Source organism: Mustela nivalis, assembly GCF_964662115.1.
Source record: "Mustela nivalis genome assembly, chromosome: 8".
NCBI lineage: Eukaryota > Metazoa > Chordata > Mammalia > Carnivora > Mustelidae > Mustela > Mustela nivalis.
Window position 1 is genome coordinate 110,770,014 of NC_139027.1, and position 19,241 is coordinate 110,789,254.

Consider the following 19,241-nt stretch of genomic DNA (forward strand, 5'->3'; position numbering starts at 1 on the left):
CAATGCACAATGGCTTGCATTAGCAGCATAAAAATTGCTTCTTGATTAAGTAGTCTCGGGTTGTAATTTACTCAAGCTAAAATTTTTTAAAACGTTAGAAATTAATTCTAAAAAGCATATACACCTACCTTCTTAAGAAAGACCACGTTTCGGGATTCCGGATCGTAGAGTAACCGTCTTGTCCTGTAGGGGTGGAAAAGAAGAAAGACTATCCAACTGGTAACAGAAAGAAGTGAAGGTGAGCTTTGAGAGCATAGCGCCCTAATTTCATGTCATGGCTTCATGTGTAATATTAAACAAATGGACGTTTCTGAAGTTAGACTTAAAGTACTTCTTCGTTTCTGTCTCAATGAAATATTTCGAAGATTTTTGATTCCAATGATTTGACTTCTAAGGAGCAAATGAACAAAACTAAATGGAAACAGATCAAAATACATAGGAATTTATCGAAATGAGAACTGAAGCATTTACTTCACATCTATCCCAATGACATATACTCGATACTGTCTTGTCATGAAGTAAATGAATAAAACTCGACTCCTGTTTCTATTTTTCCGGGGGGGAAATGAAGTGAAGAAGTTGTAATAGCCTGAGTAGGTAACAGAAGGTAACAAAACTATAAGCAACTGTTACCTTCTGTTGTTTATTTTTTATTGTCCTAGCTAATAAGCCATATTTATGGCTCGGGTTTTTTTGGCTAAGACTTTTGGATCAAGAAAAATATATAAAGGAAAATAAAAGAAGATGTCTCCTGTTTTATTTCACATTTATTGTTTTCAATAAATAATTGACATAGAAACCTGCTAGTCCCTGATAAACACTAAATGTGACTTTTCTTTTCAAAAATTACTTGTCTGCATACATGAAGTTACTCTGATATTTTAACTTTACATGCTCAAGCCCAAATAAGGAAATAAACTGTTTATAGTTTAATATAAGTTAATCATCGACGCCTATAAAGTGTTTCTACCAAATCTAATTGAAACTGCCACTGGAACACTGTCCCCAAGACTGTATTTGTGCCTCTGACCCTGATATGTTAGATTCCATGTGTAAAGTAATTTAACTTCCAGCGGAGATAATGATGTGTAGAATGAAAAATAATGACCACAATTTCTAACCTGAAAGAGCTCCAAGAATTTGAAATGACTACCAGAGCATTAATTCATGGAGATGCCACTCTGAGTAAATGGAATCATTGTCTCTCTCTCTCTCTCTCTCACACACACACACACACACACCCCATGGGGGGGGGTGCCCTATATTACCTTGTGCTTTCTCCAGCTGCCACCTTCTTTTCTGACAATAAAAACCCTCTCTAACGCTAAAGTAAACTTAAAGGAAGACATTCTCCCAACACCTTACTGAAAGGCGTGAGAACCCAACACCCCAGCCACACTTACATGTCACCTTCCCGAGTACAACCTGCTTGGTCACACTTAGCTCCAGAACTTCTGTCCTTTAAGACAACACCCTGCACGGACTCCCCAGAGTCAGCCGGCATCGGGGGCCCTGTCTCTCCTGCTTCTCTTCATTCAGAGCCAGCATACTGCCAACAGCATACATTTAGGGTAACGGCAGTGTGTTCTATTTTCTGAAATTATAGGTGCAGGTAAATTCAGCTAATGACAACGACCAAAATTTGCCAAGACAAATGCATGACAAATTCGGAAACACGGTTCAACACGCACACACTCAGCCAAATCACAATCTATGGCCCAGTCACCACGAGTTATGGAGCGCCTCACAGATCTTCAGTTTCTATGGGGCATCCAGAAATAACCAGGTATCTGGGATTTGCTTTGAGACAATCCAGTCAGGGTTGTGGATGAGGAGAGGTAACAGATAAAACAAGTGGTCACTGAGTTTGTCGTAGTTTAATGAAGGATGCATGGAAGTTCATTGTAGCATCTGCTCTACTTTTTGGTTCTATTTAAAATTTCCATAACAGAAATTTAAAAGATGGTCATCCAATGAAAGTTATGTGTGGAAATATGACAGAGAGAGAGAAAGGCGCAGATCATACATGTCCTAGCCTTCCTGTTTTCCAAACACCCTTCAACACATAGGGGAAACAACTAGGGAAATAAGCAAAAAAAGTTTAAAATTAAACATCACACTAGAAAAAATGAACAGCCTGCAGTTATGGTTTTATGGATGAAGTGATAATGGCCTTGAAGCTATTTTCAATACTTCAAATGCCGAATAACAATAATACCTACCTACTTCATTTTTTAAAATTATTCCAAGTATATCTGCTTTAAATTGTGATAGAAATACAGAAAACACTGCTTTTCTCATGTTTGTCAGAAATTGTTCGTTGTTAAATATACCTTTGATTATTACTACAAGTAGGAAAATGGATGACTTATAATTAATATCAATGTGATCTATTCCCTGAACTATAATCTTTCTAAATAAAAGAGGGGATCATTTAAAAAGAGGGTGATGGGGACCTGGGTGGCTCAGACGGTTAAGCATCCCACACTCGGTTTCAGCTCAGGTCATGGTCTGTGAGTTTGAACCTTACATGGGGGCGCTCAGCGTAGAGTCCGCTTAAGTTTCTTTCTCTCCCACTCTCTCTGCTCCTCACCCCTGCATTCACTCTCTCTCTCTCTCTCTCTTTAAAAAATAAATATTGGTGGGGCACCTGAGTGGCTCAGTGGGTTAAGCCTCTGCCTTCCACTCAGGTAATGATCTCAGGGGCCTGGAATTAAGCCCTGCATCAGGCTCTCTGCTCAGTGGGGAGCCTCCTTCTCCCTCTCTTTCTCTGCCTGCCTCTCTGCCAACTTGTGATCTCTGTCTGTCAAATAAATAAATAACATCTCAATAAATAAATAAATAAATAAATAAATGTTGGTACAAACTTTGGATCGCAGGTATAAACTATCAAATCTGCAACCCACTTAACGTATGGAGCAGAGTGATCTGTCACTGGGGGACCGCAAAAGATGGGCACTTTCAGGATGATAACACTAATTCGCCTAGAATGTGAAAGACACTGGGAGGGGTTATACGAGGCTAATGCCCAGCTTTCACAATAAGCTGGGAAAGTCACATACCAAGTAAAACCATCTTCACAGCCTCAGAATTTGACTTACTGACCCTGTCAGACACCACTATTGGAAATCTGACATTGGACATAAATTAGAAAGTGGGATTTATGTCATGGTTTGGGGAAAGAGCGTGTGTAAAGCTTTGCCAAGCCTTCTTCAACGATAAACCAGGGGCGAGAACCAACCTTGGTTCCCTCCGAACAGAACAGCACAAAACCAACACTAAATCCTCACAGGAGATTTGATTTTCTTTTTCTTTCTTTTTTTTTTTTAAAGTAGCTGATGGTTTTCTATTTTCTTTTTCAAGTTTTCCTGGCCTAAAACAATCTGTTTCCTTTCCAATAATGAAACAATGCCAAATTCTGAAAAGGAAATTTGTCTGACTTAATGGATAAGCACATAAAAGCTGGAAAAGGGAGTATTATGGGAAAACCAGAACAACTTGGCCTTATGAGGCAGCCTTCCAAATGTGTCGGCAAAAGGATCAAGGGTGAGAGAAGGGAGTACATGGGTAATAATTATGAACAAGTTGCGTGATGGAGGTCAGCTAAACAAAATTCACTTGTTTTCAATCTGAAAAACACAGTTCCAGCAGTTTACTACATAAGCTAAGAGAAACTGCCATTAGCTTACACCCATACTCAGATATTTTTCATATGTTATTAAATTAGGGATGGCACTCAAGTATGCATTTAATAAATATTTGCGAAATAAATGCATTCATGAGGTGGTGAATGCTACCAAATCATGAAATCTGAGCCTAAGGTCATTAGAAATGACAAAAATAAAATCCTCTGATAGAGCCGTCATGGCTGTTTGTCTAACCAACGTGCGTAACCTTGATTTGCTTGTAGATGGCCATATGCCAGGATGAAAGTGTTTGTTCCCCCAAACGCCCTTGCAACTAGGGGTGAGCCTCGGGATGCAGTTCTGACTGATGAGATGCAAGAGAGGGGGCTCTGAGAAGGTCTGTTCTCATTATATGAACGTAGTTCCTTCGCTCTTTTCTGGGAATAGCTACTGGGAGGTGCAGAGACATCTCACAACCTCAAAAACAAAAGGTGTAGAAAGAAAGACAGAAAGAACCTGGTTCTCCAGTGGCTTTGCTGAGATGCTATATGTAACACACACCCCCGCCAAAAAAAAAAAACTGCTTAGGTTCCTAAACTTGCATTTCATGTTAGGAAGGACAAACCTCTGCTAGTTCAAGTTCCTGTTTTCTAGAATTCACAACGGAACATATTCTAACACCAGATCCGATTTACCTCCCTGACCTGGCTGTGTTCTTAAAGCTGTTCCTACTTTCACTGACTGATGTTCCCCGTAACTATCCGATAACACGGTCACATAGTTATATCTGTCTCATCCACAAGTCTCCCATCACTGACAGCATGCCTCCCACTAAAAGGTCAACAAGCTTGAGGAGAGCCATCAGCAAACAACAGGCCATGGCATTCTGCCAGGTCACAGGGTGTCCTCCTATGGACCATCACACTCCGATGTTAGGGATACGAAAGAAAAGGATGCCAAAGGAGAGAGCAATCTAGTCCAGTGATCAAGACAAAGAAAATCTTCCACCTGAAGAGTAACTTCAAAATCTGTATGTCTCGACAAAGAAAAGGAAATAATTATAAGTATGGCTCAATTCAATGCCAGAAACAAAACAAGTCTAAAAACAGAAAACAAGAATAGGAGGATACACCTTGAGGGCTTAAGGGATGTCCCATGTCCTGGCGCAGATGCCCCTGCTTTGTTCTTCCACACGGCCTTCGCAAGGTACCTTCAGTGGAACTTAAAATTCTAGATATTTCTCTCTTAGATATTGCTTTCTTGACAAAACATAAATTCCCAGAGCTGAGGGAAGCTGGCATACAAGTACTGACAAATGCTGAATGAATGAATAAATGAATGAATGAATGGGCAAAACAACATAGAGATTACTTTTCCAAGTTTATGAAAAGTATGCAATCCTCATTTTAAAAAATCTGTAAGCATCATTTCTACAAATCCATACAATGAATTGTATGTACTGTTCAGACTGACCCAACAAGACACATTTGTCAAATGTCTGGAGAAATTTCAAATTTCTAGAGAAACTGTCAACTATCTATACTTAAGAAGTAGCTATTATAAGCCAGGCGATGTGTTAGGCACTTTGCATACAGTATTTCATAATCTTTACACACACACACACACACACACAGTTGGTTACTTCCCTTTTGGATGGGGACAAGTTCAAAGAGACCTAAGGAGCTCACATAAGGTCATGTATCTAGTAAAAGGCACAGCTGGTATTCAAACCCAAAAAGGTCAGCTCTCACTTTTCTGCTGGAAGGTGCTGCTGCTTCCTTTTGGCCTTTACTAAAATATTGTTTATAACTTGTACACATTAGTCAAGGTAACAGTCACAAGAACCTTTCATTTATGGCCTCAAAAACAATTGCTGGGTGAGGGTTCACTGTAACCTTAAGCACAATGACTTTTGTCCATGTCAGAAATCTGATGTGGTTTGGCATGACACAGTGACCTTCTCTAGCTGTAGAGAAGCTATAAGGAGTAAGAGAATGTCTACATACCTACAGCATATTAAAAGCAAGCCACTATGTACTTATATGACCTAGAAATGATGCAAAATAAACCCATGAGTCTACAGCTTCTGTTTCAGAAATCAACAGCTACTCACCCCCAACCCACGTAGGTTACACATGTCCGTCATACTTTCCATGTACCGTTTACGGATCTGTGACCCCAAGAGCTTAGAGACTGGTTGGCAGGTGGGCTTACAAATAAAACATACTGTTTCCATGCATATAACATATCAGATCCATTGAAGCAGTTAACATAAGAGACTATCTTGAAACAAAAGGGGAAAAAAATCTACGGCAGAAAGAATTTTTTTTTTTAAATGGTGCCTTTTGGGGCGCCTGGGTGGCTCAGTGGGTTGAGCTGCTGCCTTCGGCTCGGGTCATGATCTCGGGGTCCTGGGATCGAGTCCCGCGTCGGGCTCTCTGCTCAGCAGGGAGCCTGCTTCCCTCTCTCTCTCTGCCTGCCTCTCCGACTACTTGTGATTTCTCTCTGTCATAAATAAATAAAATCTTAAAAAAAAAAAAATGGTGCCTTTTGTGACAGTCACCTAACACTTTTCATTGAATAAATAATTCCTACTTGAAGTTGATGAAAATTTAGTGAAAATATTTATCCAGTAAACATCTTAATGAAATAAACTGTTATGACTCCAATTTAACAACTTCATAAATTCTGATGGAGAAGAAATAGACTCACCACCCCCGAAACATTTGGCAATTATTTTTACACAATATGTGCACAGTCTATGATGTACGTGCTAGATGGAAAAGCGAGCCTCAGTGTATTAACCTAAACATGAACTTCTTTGTTCTGCTATTTAAGTCTAACATTTCCACTGATTTTCAAACAATATGGAGCATTTTGCAAGTCATGATTTCTATCAGGACAGCTAGCCAATACCCATTTAAAAAAAAACAAAACAAAAAAAAAAACCTTGAATTGAGGTAATTATTATGCAATTAAACCACCTTTCCATTTTTTTCCTTTCCCTTACTATAACTATAGATTACCTATATTTTAAATTTTTTCCAAATAGACATCTTTGGGGGAAAAAAACACAACTTAACACTGAATCTTTTTCCAAATACTGGCTGAACTGTCTTTAAAAAGATAAACATACTCCTTTTTTTAAGCTACTCACCTTTTAATTCTTTCCCCGATACAGGGGTAAAACAAACAAACAAACAAAACAGTATTCTCAATTAAATAACTCCGCAGCACTCACAACTTTTCTTCTGTAAAGTTATTTTTTAAAGTATTCACTCTTTATCAAAGGCTAATGATTTTAAAGACAAGCTTCATTACGAAAGAAACAGGATAATGAAGTACTTTTACAAAGACAGTGAGTGTCTGGGGGCACCTGGGTGGCTCAGTGGGTTAAGCCTCCGCCTTTGCCTCAGGTCACGATCTCAGGGTCCTGGGATCCAGCCCCGCATCACGCTCTCTGCTCAGCAGGGAGCCTGCTTCCTCCTCTCTCTCTGCCTGCCTCTTGGCCTACTTATGATCTCTCTCTCTGTCAAATAAATAAATAAAAATCTTAAAAAAAAAAAAAGACAGTGTCTGATAGTAATTAAAGCAGAACTCTGTATACAACTTCTATTAAATATCTGGCTAAAACTCCAAACTGTCTATCAAATTAGCATTTCTTCATGAATGCTTATCTTACTCAAAGTATACTCCCCCCAAAACAGGCCAAAGGCCATATTCCCCCTTGCATTTGACCCCACAATCAGACACTGACCCATTTACAAAACGAAATATTGAGGTCCACCTTAGATTAACTGCCGTAAGCATTTCCAATGTTAGAACTAAAAACAGACATTAAGTGTTTAAAATACCTCTTTTCTTATGCACCCAACTCCCTTTCCTTATTTCTTTTTCTGCATCTTAAAGTAATTCTTAACAACTGACTAAGGCTCAGAAAATTACAAAATCTACTCTACAAATAAAAGTTTGAAAGTTATATTTAGCAGATTTCTGATTATATTGGACACTGTCTTGGTATAGCTTCCCACATATAAAGTCTTGCCATGAAAGGGAATTCTTATTAGTCTTTAACAGAAAAAGTAAGTGAGCTGATTAAATATAGATCAAACGAAGCTCTACCATGAAAGGACTGATTTTTTATAACTTGTGGGGAAAAAAATGTATCAATAAACAAAAAGCAATCTGGTGTTTCTCATTCTGGCTTATAGTGGTTATCTGTTTATGATAAGATTAAGAGCACTTTCCCGCCTTCTTTGTGCTTTTCAGATATTCTCCAATATTTTTAGCATGATCGTGTGTTATTTTTATAAGCTCTAAGATTATTTTTTAAGCATTAGACACTACCTTCTTAGACCTTGATATTCAGATAAACCACTACCATATAATAAATGATAGATGTTAATATATTTTGAAAACATATGAGTAATTAGTTCCAGTCAAAATTAAGTCTCTATCTTTATGATGACTACTTATCATATCATCACCTATAGGCTCTAGTACAAAAGCATATTAAATGTTTGAAGATCATTTTTTACTTTAAGATAAGCTAATCAATAAACTGGCAAATGTATTTTATATTCATCTGTATCTGCTCCAAAAATTAGGAAAACACCTGTTTCTTGTTCCAAACCCTTCTCCTTTATCTATGCTATTCATTCTTTACCAACTCTTAAAATATACTTGAGGTAACTCCATCATATGTCACTGCTTTCTCTGACAGCTGTATCAGAACTATAAATAATACATACACCTATGTGTGTGTATAAACATATACATTAAATATACACATATTACACATGCATATGTATAATACATTCATATCATATATATAAAACATATAAATATATATATGATCTAAACTGTTTAGAGATTTCCACAAGAGGTGACTGTCAACTAAGTTTCAGGTTTCATCCGCCTTGGTCAACCTGCCCAACTAACTCTAAGACATTGATGAGAGAAATTGGAGATGACAAAAGCAAATGGAAAGGTATACCATGCTCATAGACTGGAAGAATTGATATCAAAATATCCACACTACTTAAAGCAATCTACAGAGTCAATGCAACTCCTATCAAAAGACCGATAACATTTTTCACAAAACTGAAAAAGAATGACCCTAAAATTTGTTTGGAGCCACAGAAGACCTTGAACAGCCAAAACAATTTTTAGAAAGAACAAAGTTAGAGCTCCCACGTTTCATGATGTAGTACAAAGCCTTAGTAATCAAAACAGTATGGTACTGACACAAAAACAGACACATTGATCAATGGAACAAAATAGCCCAGAAATAAACCCAACATGTATGTGATTAATTAATCTATGATAAAGGAGGTGAGAATAACCAACGGGGAAAGACAGTCTTTTCAATAAATGGTGTTGGGAAAACTGGCCAGCTACAAGCAAAGAATGAAACTGGACCATGTTCTTAAACCATACAAAAAAACAAAGTCAAAATGGATTAAAAGATTTAAATATGAGGCCTGAAACCATAAAACTCCTGAAAGCAAACATAGACAGTAATCTGTTAAACATTGCCCTTAGCAACATATTTATGGATATGTCCCCTCAGAACAGAAGAACAAAAGCAAAAATAAACCCTTGGAACTACATCAAAGTAAAAAGCTTTTATTCAGCGAAGGAAACCATCAACAAAAGCAGAAGGTAACCATAGTTCTGAATTATATTTTTTCCACCTAAGTGACTGATTGTTTACCCAAATTAGCAAAGAGTGTTACAGATTAGAAACCTCATTCCTCTTATCATATTGATCCTTACTTTCCCCAGAGACCAATATCCTGTAATCAGCATGAGTAAATTCATTAAGCATTTATTTTATACTTAGTATTTCTCATTACTGTGAAGGGAGAAGATTATAAAGTATGGTAGTTCACAAGTTATAAATGTAACTGAAAGTATAACACTTATCTGTGCATTTTGCTAAAGAGCCAATAATTTCTAAATTCTTTTAAACAGAAGGAGAAGAGGAAGTCTCTTAACTGTTTCAAATTTTCAGCTAGAGTCTCAGTGTTAAAGACAATAGGTGATGAGTTCCCTGCATATGATCACAGGATGTGCTAACAGGGGGGCCAAACCGGTCCTGAGGTCAACAGCCACCCCCCAAGTCTACACGTGAGAGGAACTTGCAGAAGACACGTCTTCAAAGAGAATTCTCAGGAACTGAAGAGAGCTCCCCTTTCCTTCCCTCTGTATCAGTTCACACCAACTGCCTACAACAACCCCTTGCACCCTGGGGCTACTGGTAGGGAGGGAGGCTGATAGTCTATGCCCTGGCTGGATGTTTGCCTCTGTGCAGAAGTACACAGCCTGCCTTGTGGGGGGGGTGTGAGGTTGGGGCACAGGAGCCTGGCTGACATTGCAGCTCAATGGCAGAGCAAGGCAAGAGAGGAAATGGGCTACATTTCAGAGTTAGACGCTGTAGACGTGTGAGTTAATTCTATAGACCAAATGGACACCACAGAGTGTAGTGAGGTTTGAGAGATCCCAAAAGACCTCCACCCAAATAGGCTGCCTGTACAAGGGCTCAGGGACACTCCAGTAATAGACCACTGGAAGACAAGAGCCCAAGATCATGAGTGATTATACAGGAGTCACACTGCCCTCATCCAGTTATGGCATGGCGTCAAAGCACCTGCATGAAATCTCCCAAAAAAACCACATCATGGGCGCCTGGGTGGCTCAGTGGGTTAAGCTGCTGCCTTCGGCTCGGGTCATGATCTCAGGGTCCTGGGATCGAGTCCCGCATCAGGCTCTCTGCTCAGCAGGGAGCCTGCTTCCCTTCCTCTCTCTCTCTACCTGCCTCTCCGTCTACTTGTGATTTCTCGCTGTCAAATAAATAAATAAAATCTTTAAAAAAAAAAAAAACACACATCATGCTGTGTATGAGGATGAGCTGGCCGTGAAAACAAACAGCACCAGCCAAGTAAAACTGTCTTCACGCCCTTTCTGCCCCCTGCCAACTCTGGAGGAGCCAGATACACCCCTATCCCCTGCTGGGTGGAAGGAAAAACAAAGAGGAGAATTAAACCAGAAATGACCTTTCTTCCTCACTGATGATCACTAAGCCACTGGTCGGACCTAAGGATGGAAAAGGGGAGAAGTTCTAGACTGGACAAGAAAATGGAAGTTTTGATTCATATTGCGACACATTTTTCTCTAATATTTGAAAATTAGTTTGTTTCAATACTTTACAATGACTCAACAGCTATGGAATCTGCCAAAAATATCAACCAACATCGAGGCAGGGGGAGAATAAAACTGCTTCCTGTTTGTGTCTCACTATAAGTGTGACCCACTCAACAAACCAGTTACATTAATAAGTATCCAACCTATACAAGATTTTTTTTCATAAGGTTAAGTTAGGAAACTGAGAAGATACAGAAACTCAAAATGTGCATGTAATAAACCACTACAAACTTTACCTCCAGAATATAATCATAGAGACAGTTCCTTTAAATGGAATGGACTAACACTCCGGTCAAATGGCAGACTGTCAGAATAAAAATAAAAATAGTAATAATAATGATGATAATAGTAATAAAGCAAGAATCAACCATACTTGCCCAACAAAGAGAAACACTTTAAAGAGAAACACACACCTATGTCAGAAGAAGGGAAAGTCTGAAAGCTCTAGAAGCCTAAGTCCTTCATTTATGACACAAGGAAACTGAGACAGGTGACTTGCTCAAAGACACTTAGGTAGGGGAATGGCCAGCTACGAGTCCCTTTTCCTAATTTCCTTTTCCGATCCTTCTTCTTATAGTCAGTTCCTCTAATCTGATCTCCTTCAACATGAAAACCACCAGCCTACTTGGTTGAAACCATCAACTCTATAGCGACACAAAAACACAGCCTTGGGGCGCCTGGGTGGCTCAGTGGGTTAAAGCCTCTGCCTTCGGCTCAGGTCATGATCTCGGGGTCCTAGGATCGAGTCCCGCATCGAGCTCTCTGCTCAGCAGGGAGCCTGCTTCCTCCTCTCTCTCTGCCCGCCTCTCTGCCTACTTGTGACCTCTGTCTGCCTATTTGTGATTTCTCTATCTTTTAAAGATAAAATCTTTAAAAACAAAACAAAAAAAAAAAAAACAAAAAAACCACAGCCTTGGAAAGGGGACCATATGGAATGGGAGACAGAGAGCTGGGTCATGAGCAGGATTTGGTTCCGATTCAAGCAGAGCACCTCACTAGTTCTGTGGCCCTAAACAAATTTACTTAAATCGGCCTCAGTTTCTTTCTCTATAGGACCGGGAGATTATCACGTTAACTCACAGGACTGATGTAAAAAAATGAAAATGAAGAAGATGGTCAGTAACTTGCCTGAGGGATAGTCAGTGACATAACTAGAGCCCCACCACACACACACACACACACAAAAATCAGGTTGTTAAACTGTCTCCCCAATGAGTTATGCCCAAATGAAAGTACCTGGTGGAACGCCTGAACTTTACTGGGCACCTGAGAAATGTTGGCTTTCCTCCCATACATTGATGCTACCCTTTGTAAAGAGAATAATTTAGAAAGGCATTTTTCTGTGTGGAATCCTCAGCTCTAAAATCTATCCTTTTTGGGGCACCTGGGTAGCTCAGTGGGTTAAGCCTCTGCCTTCAGCTCAGGTCATGATCTCCGGGTCCTGAGATGGAGCCCCGTGTCAGGCTCTCTGTTCAGCAGGGAGCCTGCTTCCCCCTCTCTGCCTGCCTCTCACTATTTGTGATCTCTCTCTCTCTGTCAAATAAATAAATAAATAAAATCTTTAAAAAAATAAAATCTATCATTTTCGATCTAGATTGAAATGAGTTTCAGATAATCAGTTTTTCTTCTATTGGTTTTGCCTGACTCTTCATAAAGTCATATGGTCTAAGTGAGTAAAGTAGACAGGGTAAAAATTTCAATGATAATTTAATTCAAATCACCTCTTATACTATAAAATGAGTCATGTAATAGACACATTTTGTAACATTCCTCCAAAAAAATAAAAAGTGTAAACATATCATTTTGTTCATAGGAAGAAACACACATTCCTAGGGACACTGATTATAACAACCAAAGAGTCACAGCCTCAAGACTGTAACCCTAACCTTCAGTTTGGTGAAAGATTCTTTAGAAAATGAACTCTTTCTTGTGGGTAAGTCTGTACTGTACAAAGCCAATCCCTATATAAAATGTTCAAGTATCCTGGCCATTTTTCTGGCTTCTTCTTATTGTGTAAGTGAGGACATTATAGGAACAGGCATTTACGATCATACACGGCTTTATGTTTTCAGAGTCTAGTCAGTGCTCCTCAATGTCAAGGTTACAATCAAGGTCAATATATTTTCAACTCAGAAAAGTGGGTGTCTGCAAGGTAGATAGCTGCTCACTGTGCTGCCTCATATAACTACAAGAAATTTAAGAGTAAGACGAAACTTGATAATTAATGTTAAAAAATGCATTGCTTAGCTACCAATTTTAGAAACAGCAAAGTGCATACAAATCCAAAATAGGACATACAAAACCATGAAATAAGGAAGAGAAGTATTATAACAGCATATGGTCAGTGTCCCCATCTTACAAATTCATTTTAGGATACATTTAAAGGCCTACTGTGTGTTAGCCACTGCACAAATCTAATTTAAATAGTGTGAATGAGGGGCACCCGGGTGGCTCACTCATTATCCCAGAGTCATGGGATCAGGTCCGACATTGGGCTCCCTGCTCAGTGGGAAGCCTGTTTCTCCCTTGCCCATTCCTCCTGCTTGTGTTCTCTCTCTGGCTATCCTTCTCTTTGTCAAATAAATTAAAAAAAAAAAAATGTGAATGAGTTATGATTGCTTGAAAAAGCCAAAGGGTTCAAAATTAGTGTGTTCAAATACATTCAGATGAGTTCACAGTCACTGAAATTTCATGCACATACCAAAAGGAATCAAGACATGTTATTACATTGACCCCATTCAATACTGTACTTATGTCATGTTCTGGGCAGAATATCCCCAGGAAAATACATCATATCTCAGCTGTCAAATTTCTGTGTGATTTAACAGAGCACTACACTGTCAAATTTCTGTGTGATTTAACAGAGCACTACACTGTCTAAAAAGTACCCAATCAAGGAAAACACTCTACTGTACTTCATGAAAGGCCACACCATTTATTCTTCACACAAAAGAATATTAGAAACAAAAAGCACCAACTACTTAAAAAAAAAAATAAAAAAATAAAAAATTTAAAGTATTTCCTCGACTACTTAAAAGGTCAGTTAGAAGTTAAAAAGCAAAGAAAGCAAGACCAAAACCATTTTTATTTTGTTTTTTTAAAAACTACTTACCCCAGGACCTAGATTGATAGCAGTGAAATTCAATAAGTACACATTACTTATCAAATTGTAAATTAGGCAGTGATTCAAGTTCCTAATTATGGGAAATGATTTAAGCTCATTTAACATGAAATGTTTCAACTCTAAGACTCCTTAAAGAAGAATGTTAAACTCATAACAGAAAAAATCAAGGAACTGACTAGAGGCAGGCACTATAATCGTATATCTAAATCCCTGTCAACAAATTGATGTGAAAATTCAGAGAAAACAAATTGGTTAAGCACACTTAACCAATTTAAGACAAAAGCGCCTTTTGGAATAAAGAATATATGCTCAAATACCAAAATTATTATTTGCAGTGATAAAAAAGCACTCATGTTTTGTATCATTATTCTAATCAACCATTCTGTTTTCCTAAATATTGTCAAATACCATTAGTTGACCCTTGAACAATAAGGGTTTGAACTGCATAGGTCCATTTATGTGTGGATTTTTTTTTCAACCGATACAGTACAAGACTGTAAATGTATTTTCTCTTGATGATTTCCTTAATAACATATTTCTTCTAGCTTACCTTAAGTGTAAGAATACAGTATATAGGGGCACCTGGGTTGCTCAGTGGGTTAAGTCTCTACCTTCAGCTCAGGTCATGATCTCAGGGTCCTGGGACAGAGCCCTGCATCCAGCTTTCTGCTCAGTGGGGAGCCTGCTTCCCCCTCTCTCTCTGCCTGCCTCTTTGCCTACTTGTGATCTCTGTCAAATAAATAAATAAAACATTTAAAAAAAAGAAAAAAAAAAGGAATACAGTATATAATACTAATATATAAAAATAGGTCTTCATCAGCTATCAGCGGTATCAGTAGGGCTTCTAGTCAACAATACGCTATTAGTAAAGTTTCCTGGGAGCCAAAATTATATGCAAATTTTTGACTGCTCAGGCAATTGGCACCTCTAACCCCCATGTTGTGTAAGGGTAGACTGTACTTTGTAGTCGATAATTTATTCTACAAACAAGTATAAAGTGCCTGCTATGTGCAAATATTGTGCTATGAAGGAGGAAACAGGAATTGGCAACCTCAGCCTAAGGAAGCTCAGAGAGAGAGTGTGTGTGTGTATGTATGAGTGTGTTTGTGTGTGTACAGGGGTAGGACAGTGGAAGTTAAAGTAAACAAAGCACAGTGTCACAAGACCCATGGGGACAGAATTCACACACACAAAAAAACAGTAGAACAAATAAATCATTGAAATTATTTGGTTTGTCAGTCGGACTGCAAACAGGCACACGTAAAGGGAACCCCCCATCCTAGGCGGCCAGGAGGCCATACAGACTACCACAGACTGGGTGGCTCTAAGAAGGTATGTTCCTTCTCATTCTGCAGGCTGCGAGTCCAGCATCAAGGTGCCGACGGGGATGTTTTCTGGAAAGTCTCCTTGGCGTGAAGATGTCCCCCTCTCAGTGTGTCCTCACATGGCCTTTCCTCTGTGCGCATATAACCCTGCTTTCTCGCCCGCGTCTGGATAGGCTTGCCTCTTCTTATATGGACACTGGTCAGATTGGATTGAGTCCTAACAGAAGAGCCTCATTTAATTTTTATTTATTTTTAAGATTCTTTTTATTTTTTGAGAGAGAGTGAGAGACAGCAAGAGGGAACACAGGCTGGGGGCAGGTCAGGGGCGGTGGTAAGGAGAGGGAGAAGTAGGCTTCCTGCTGAGCAGGGAGCCCGATGTGGGGCTCCGTCCTGGGATGTTGGCATCATGACCTGAGCGGGAGGCAGACGCTTAAGGACTGAGCCACCCAGGCGCCCGAATGGGCTCATTTTAAACTTAGCTCTTTAAAGGCCTTATCTCCAAATATAGTCACATGCTGAGTTAGCGGGGGTTTGGACTTCCAGGTATGAATTCTGGAGAGACACAATTCAGTCTACCACACCCATCAGAGCGACGAAATCAGTCACCTCTCCTTCTCCGTGAACAAGAAACTCGCAGGTAAGTTGATCAGAGCTGCTAAAGCCACTCCAGTAAGTCATCAAGAAACTGGGACGCCTGGGTGGCTCAGTTGGTTAAGCAGCTGCCTTCGGCTCGGGTCATGATCCCAGCGTCCTGGGATCGAGTGCCGCATCGGGCTCCTTGCTCCGCAGGGAGCCTGCTTCTCCCTCTGACTCTGCCTTCCACTCTGTCTGCCTGTGCTCGCTCGCGCTTGCTCGCTCTCTGACAAATAAATAAATAAAATCTAAAAAAAAAAAAGAAACTGGCTGCCCCCTGCTTCCCGTTCCGCCACCCTCAGTGTGTGCTCTCACCGTTACAACCACAAGATGGCATCTGCAAGTCTAAGCATCACGCCCAGGCTCCAGGAAGGAAAGGAAGAATCAGGAAGAAGAGCCCACCCAAGGATGTGCATCCATGTCCTGCTGGCCAGAACGGGGTAACACAGTCTTGGCCGCAGAGGGGCCAAGGAGCGCAGTATTTTTAAAGTGGGCCCATCGCTGCCCTGAGCCAGAATCACGGTTCCATCAGACAGAAAGTGGGGGTAAAATTGCGTCCCCCACAGCTGGCCTACCACGGATGTCGCCACATGGGTGCATGCCTCCTTCAGGTGGAGGCCTGTCTGGACCACCGACCCAGCATGTGACCTTGAGGGACTGCTTTAATCACTGGGTTCTCAGAGATGGTAATTAACGTAACCTGCAGAATCACTGAGAGAATTAGATAGGGTTATATTCATTTGTCAGGCCTGGGGCACACTGCCTTAGCCTAAAGGATGATGGCTTTGGGGAAATCCCAACATTCTGAGTACCCCAGAGCCACCCAGTAAGGACTCCAAACTATCAAAGAAGTGACTCCATTTCTTTACAAGGGTGCTTCTGACATATCCTGGTCTAGGGCATTGTCTGAGAGCCTGGAGTCTCTGTGTGTATGTGTGTGTGGTGTGTGTGTGTGTGTGTGCGCACGCGTGTGCACGCTGCTTTGTGATGGTCTTATGCCTTATGTGAGAGCAGGAAGCACTGATTCCCTGTACCCTGCTCCTTGCATCGTGCCCCTTCTGCAACCAAACGCGGTCCCTATTCAGCAGTGAGGTGTATCATTCAGGTGACTTATGCCTTCACCTCTCCCAACAAAGCCAGGAGAGGCCAGTTTGGTAAAAAGTGCAACCGGGGCACCTGGGTGGCTCAGTGGGTTAAGGCCTCTGCTTTCGGCTCAGGTCATGATCCCAGGGTCCTGGGATCGAGCCCCACATCGGGCTCTCTGCTCAACGGGGAGCCTGCTTCTCCTCCCCCCCCCCCCCCACCGCCTGCCTCTCTGCCTACTTATGATCTCTCTGTCAAATAAATAAATAAAATCTTAAAAAAAAAAACAAGGGGGGGGCGCCTGGGTGGCTCAGTGGGTTAAGCCTCTGCCTTCGGCTCAGGTCATGATCCCAGGGTGCTGGGATCGAGCCCCACATCGGGCTCTCTGCTCAGCGGGGAGCCTGCTTCCTCCTCTCTCTCTGCCTGCCTCTCTGTCTACTTGTGATCCCTCTCTCTGTCCAATAAATAAATAAAATCTTTAAAAAAAAAAAAAAGTGCAACCTTTCCAGAAAGTTTTTAAAACTCATTTGTTGCTTTTCATTGAGGAGTGGATTCCTCCTGGTGATCAATCTTGATGAAAAACCTGGTGGTCTGCCATATTTATCAATTTGAGCTGAGAAAATGAAAATTACCATGTAACAGAAGGGTATGCAAGAGCTTGCTTCAAGCTCAGTTGCTTTCACAGGAGGTATTAATACCCAAGTCATCTACACTTTCAAATTCCCTCCTTTCCCTCTGGTAGCTGTGCAAGAAATCTCTGTATGTTACTTACGGCAGATGGGAGAGGAACTTGTAACTTACTTGGAAACTCTTTCAAAGGGAATGAAAAATCGACAGAATGAGGCCAGTCTTAAGGTTCTCGGAGGGCCTCACAGGTCCAAAAAGGCTAAATAAAAAGAACCATTCCGTCTCCATATTTTCAAAGGGCTGTTGTGAAATTTTTTTCTCAGCAGCTGTAAACTACACAGCAATCCTTCTAACTGCTGTCCTCACTCAAATTTGAAAGATGATGCATCTAATAATTAACATACTTAACTAGCACTTTTTCAACACAAAGCTAAAAGAAATTTGCTAAATCAAAAAGATGCCAATTAGAAAGAAGAAACCTCCCAACGCAACTGGTACCCCAAGTTTGGTGGGGAGGGCAGCATGGTCAAGACTGTCAGAGCCACTATTTTCATATGATTCAAACTGACATCAGGAATAATTTGGGAACTCCTGATTTGGAAACTATAAAAAAATACTATCTTAAAAACAATATTCAGCAGAATATTTTCCTTCAGTTAATTAATAGCACTCCTGCTCGCTCTCTCTCTCTCTCTCTCTCTCTGGCACTGATAATATTCACAAACCATTTCTGAAAAGAAAATACTCTAAGAAAATAAATACAAAGCATTTTAGATTACCAAGAGTCCCACTTCATAAAAATAATCAGATTAAATCAATGCTTTTTTCCTGTGAATTTCTAACCAAGTTTGAAATTTACAAGTCTCTGCTTCGGAGATCTAACACATTGTAAGAAAAATAAGCATAACTTGATTAAAATCTAACTCGTAAAGTAGGAACAACCATGTGAGAGCGTGCTCAGCAGGAGTAAACAATAACCCATCTTCAGGGAAATGTCTCCTCTGGTTCTGGCACACTATCAATTGATCAGAACTTCTGTTAGCAGAATTAATGAACGCAGAGTTTTCAGATTACTGATCATCTTTCCAAACTGATCACTGTGCTACCCTTCAGAGGCCAGTGTAAATAATCATGGAATACTTCTTCCTTCTGTAGTAAGTCTGAAGATGGTTTCAGTTTATTTAACATGGTACCTCTTCTGCTTATTCATCAGATTGCTTACCTAATTTGCCCAACCTGCAGACTCTGTGATCATGGCATTTAGTTCAATCATTTAAGACACAATGATTTAGTCTTCTCATATGCACCAGATTCTTCCCTTCCCCCAAGGAAGGCATGCTGTGGCTAAAATTTGCAAACCATGCAACAGTAGGACTAAGGTGGGATATCCAACCTGGAGTTGAAATCTAGGCAGGATTTGCAGGGAAGAGGACAGCTGAGGTGGGGGCGGGGGGGTGGTTAGGGGAACGCGGTCCTGTGAAGGCCTGCAGGGTTCAGCCAGGTGCAGAAGGGAGTTGGGTGCAAAGTCAGCAAAGGCACTATGGCCACAGACCTTATGGTCTTGGAACTTTAATACAGCTTAAAATAGGTGACAAAAACAAAGACATTAAAACTTCA

The 19,241-nt window shown here is 40.3% G+C and overlaps 1 protein-coding gene across 7 annotated transcripts in view; it reads right to left on the reverse strand.

The window, feature by feature from the left end:
* Window positions 1-19,241, reverse strand: part of PLCB4 (phospholipase C beta 4) — a 410,418-nt gene that overhangs the window by 377,411 nt on the left and 13,766 nt on the right. For all 7 annotated transcript variants that reach the window (XM_082744398.1, XM_082744395.1, XM_082744397.1 and 4 more), the window contains one exon: window positions 129-183. The gene's annotated coding sequence lies outside the window, so the exon portion shown is untranslated. The remainder of the gene's footprint in view (window positions 1-128; window positions 184-19,241) is intronic.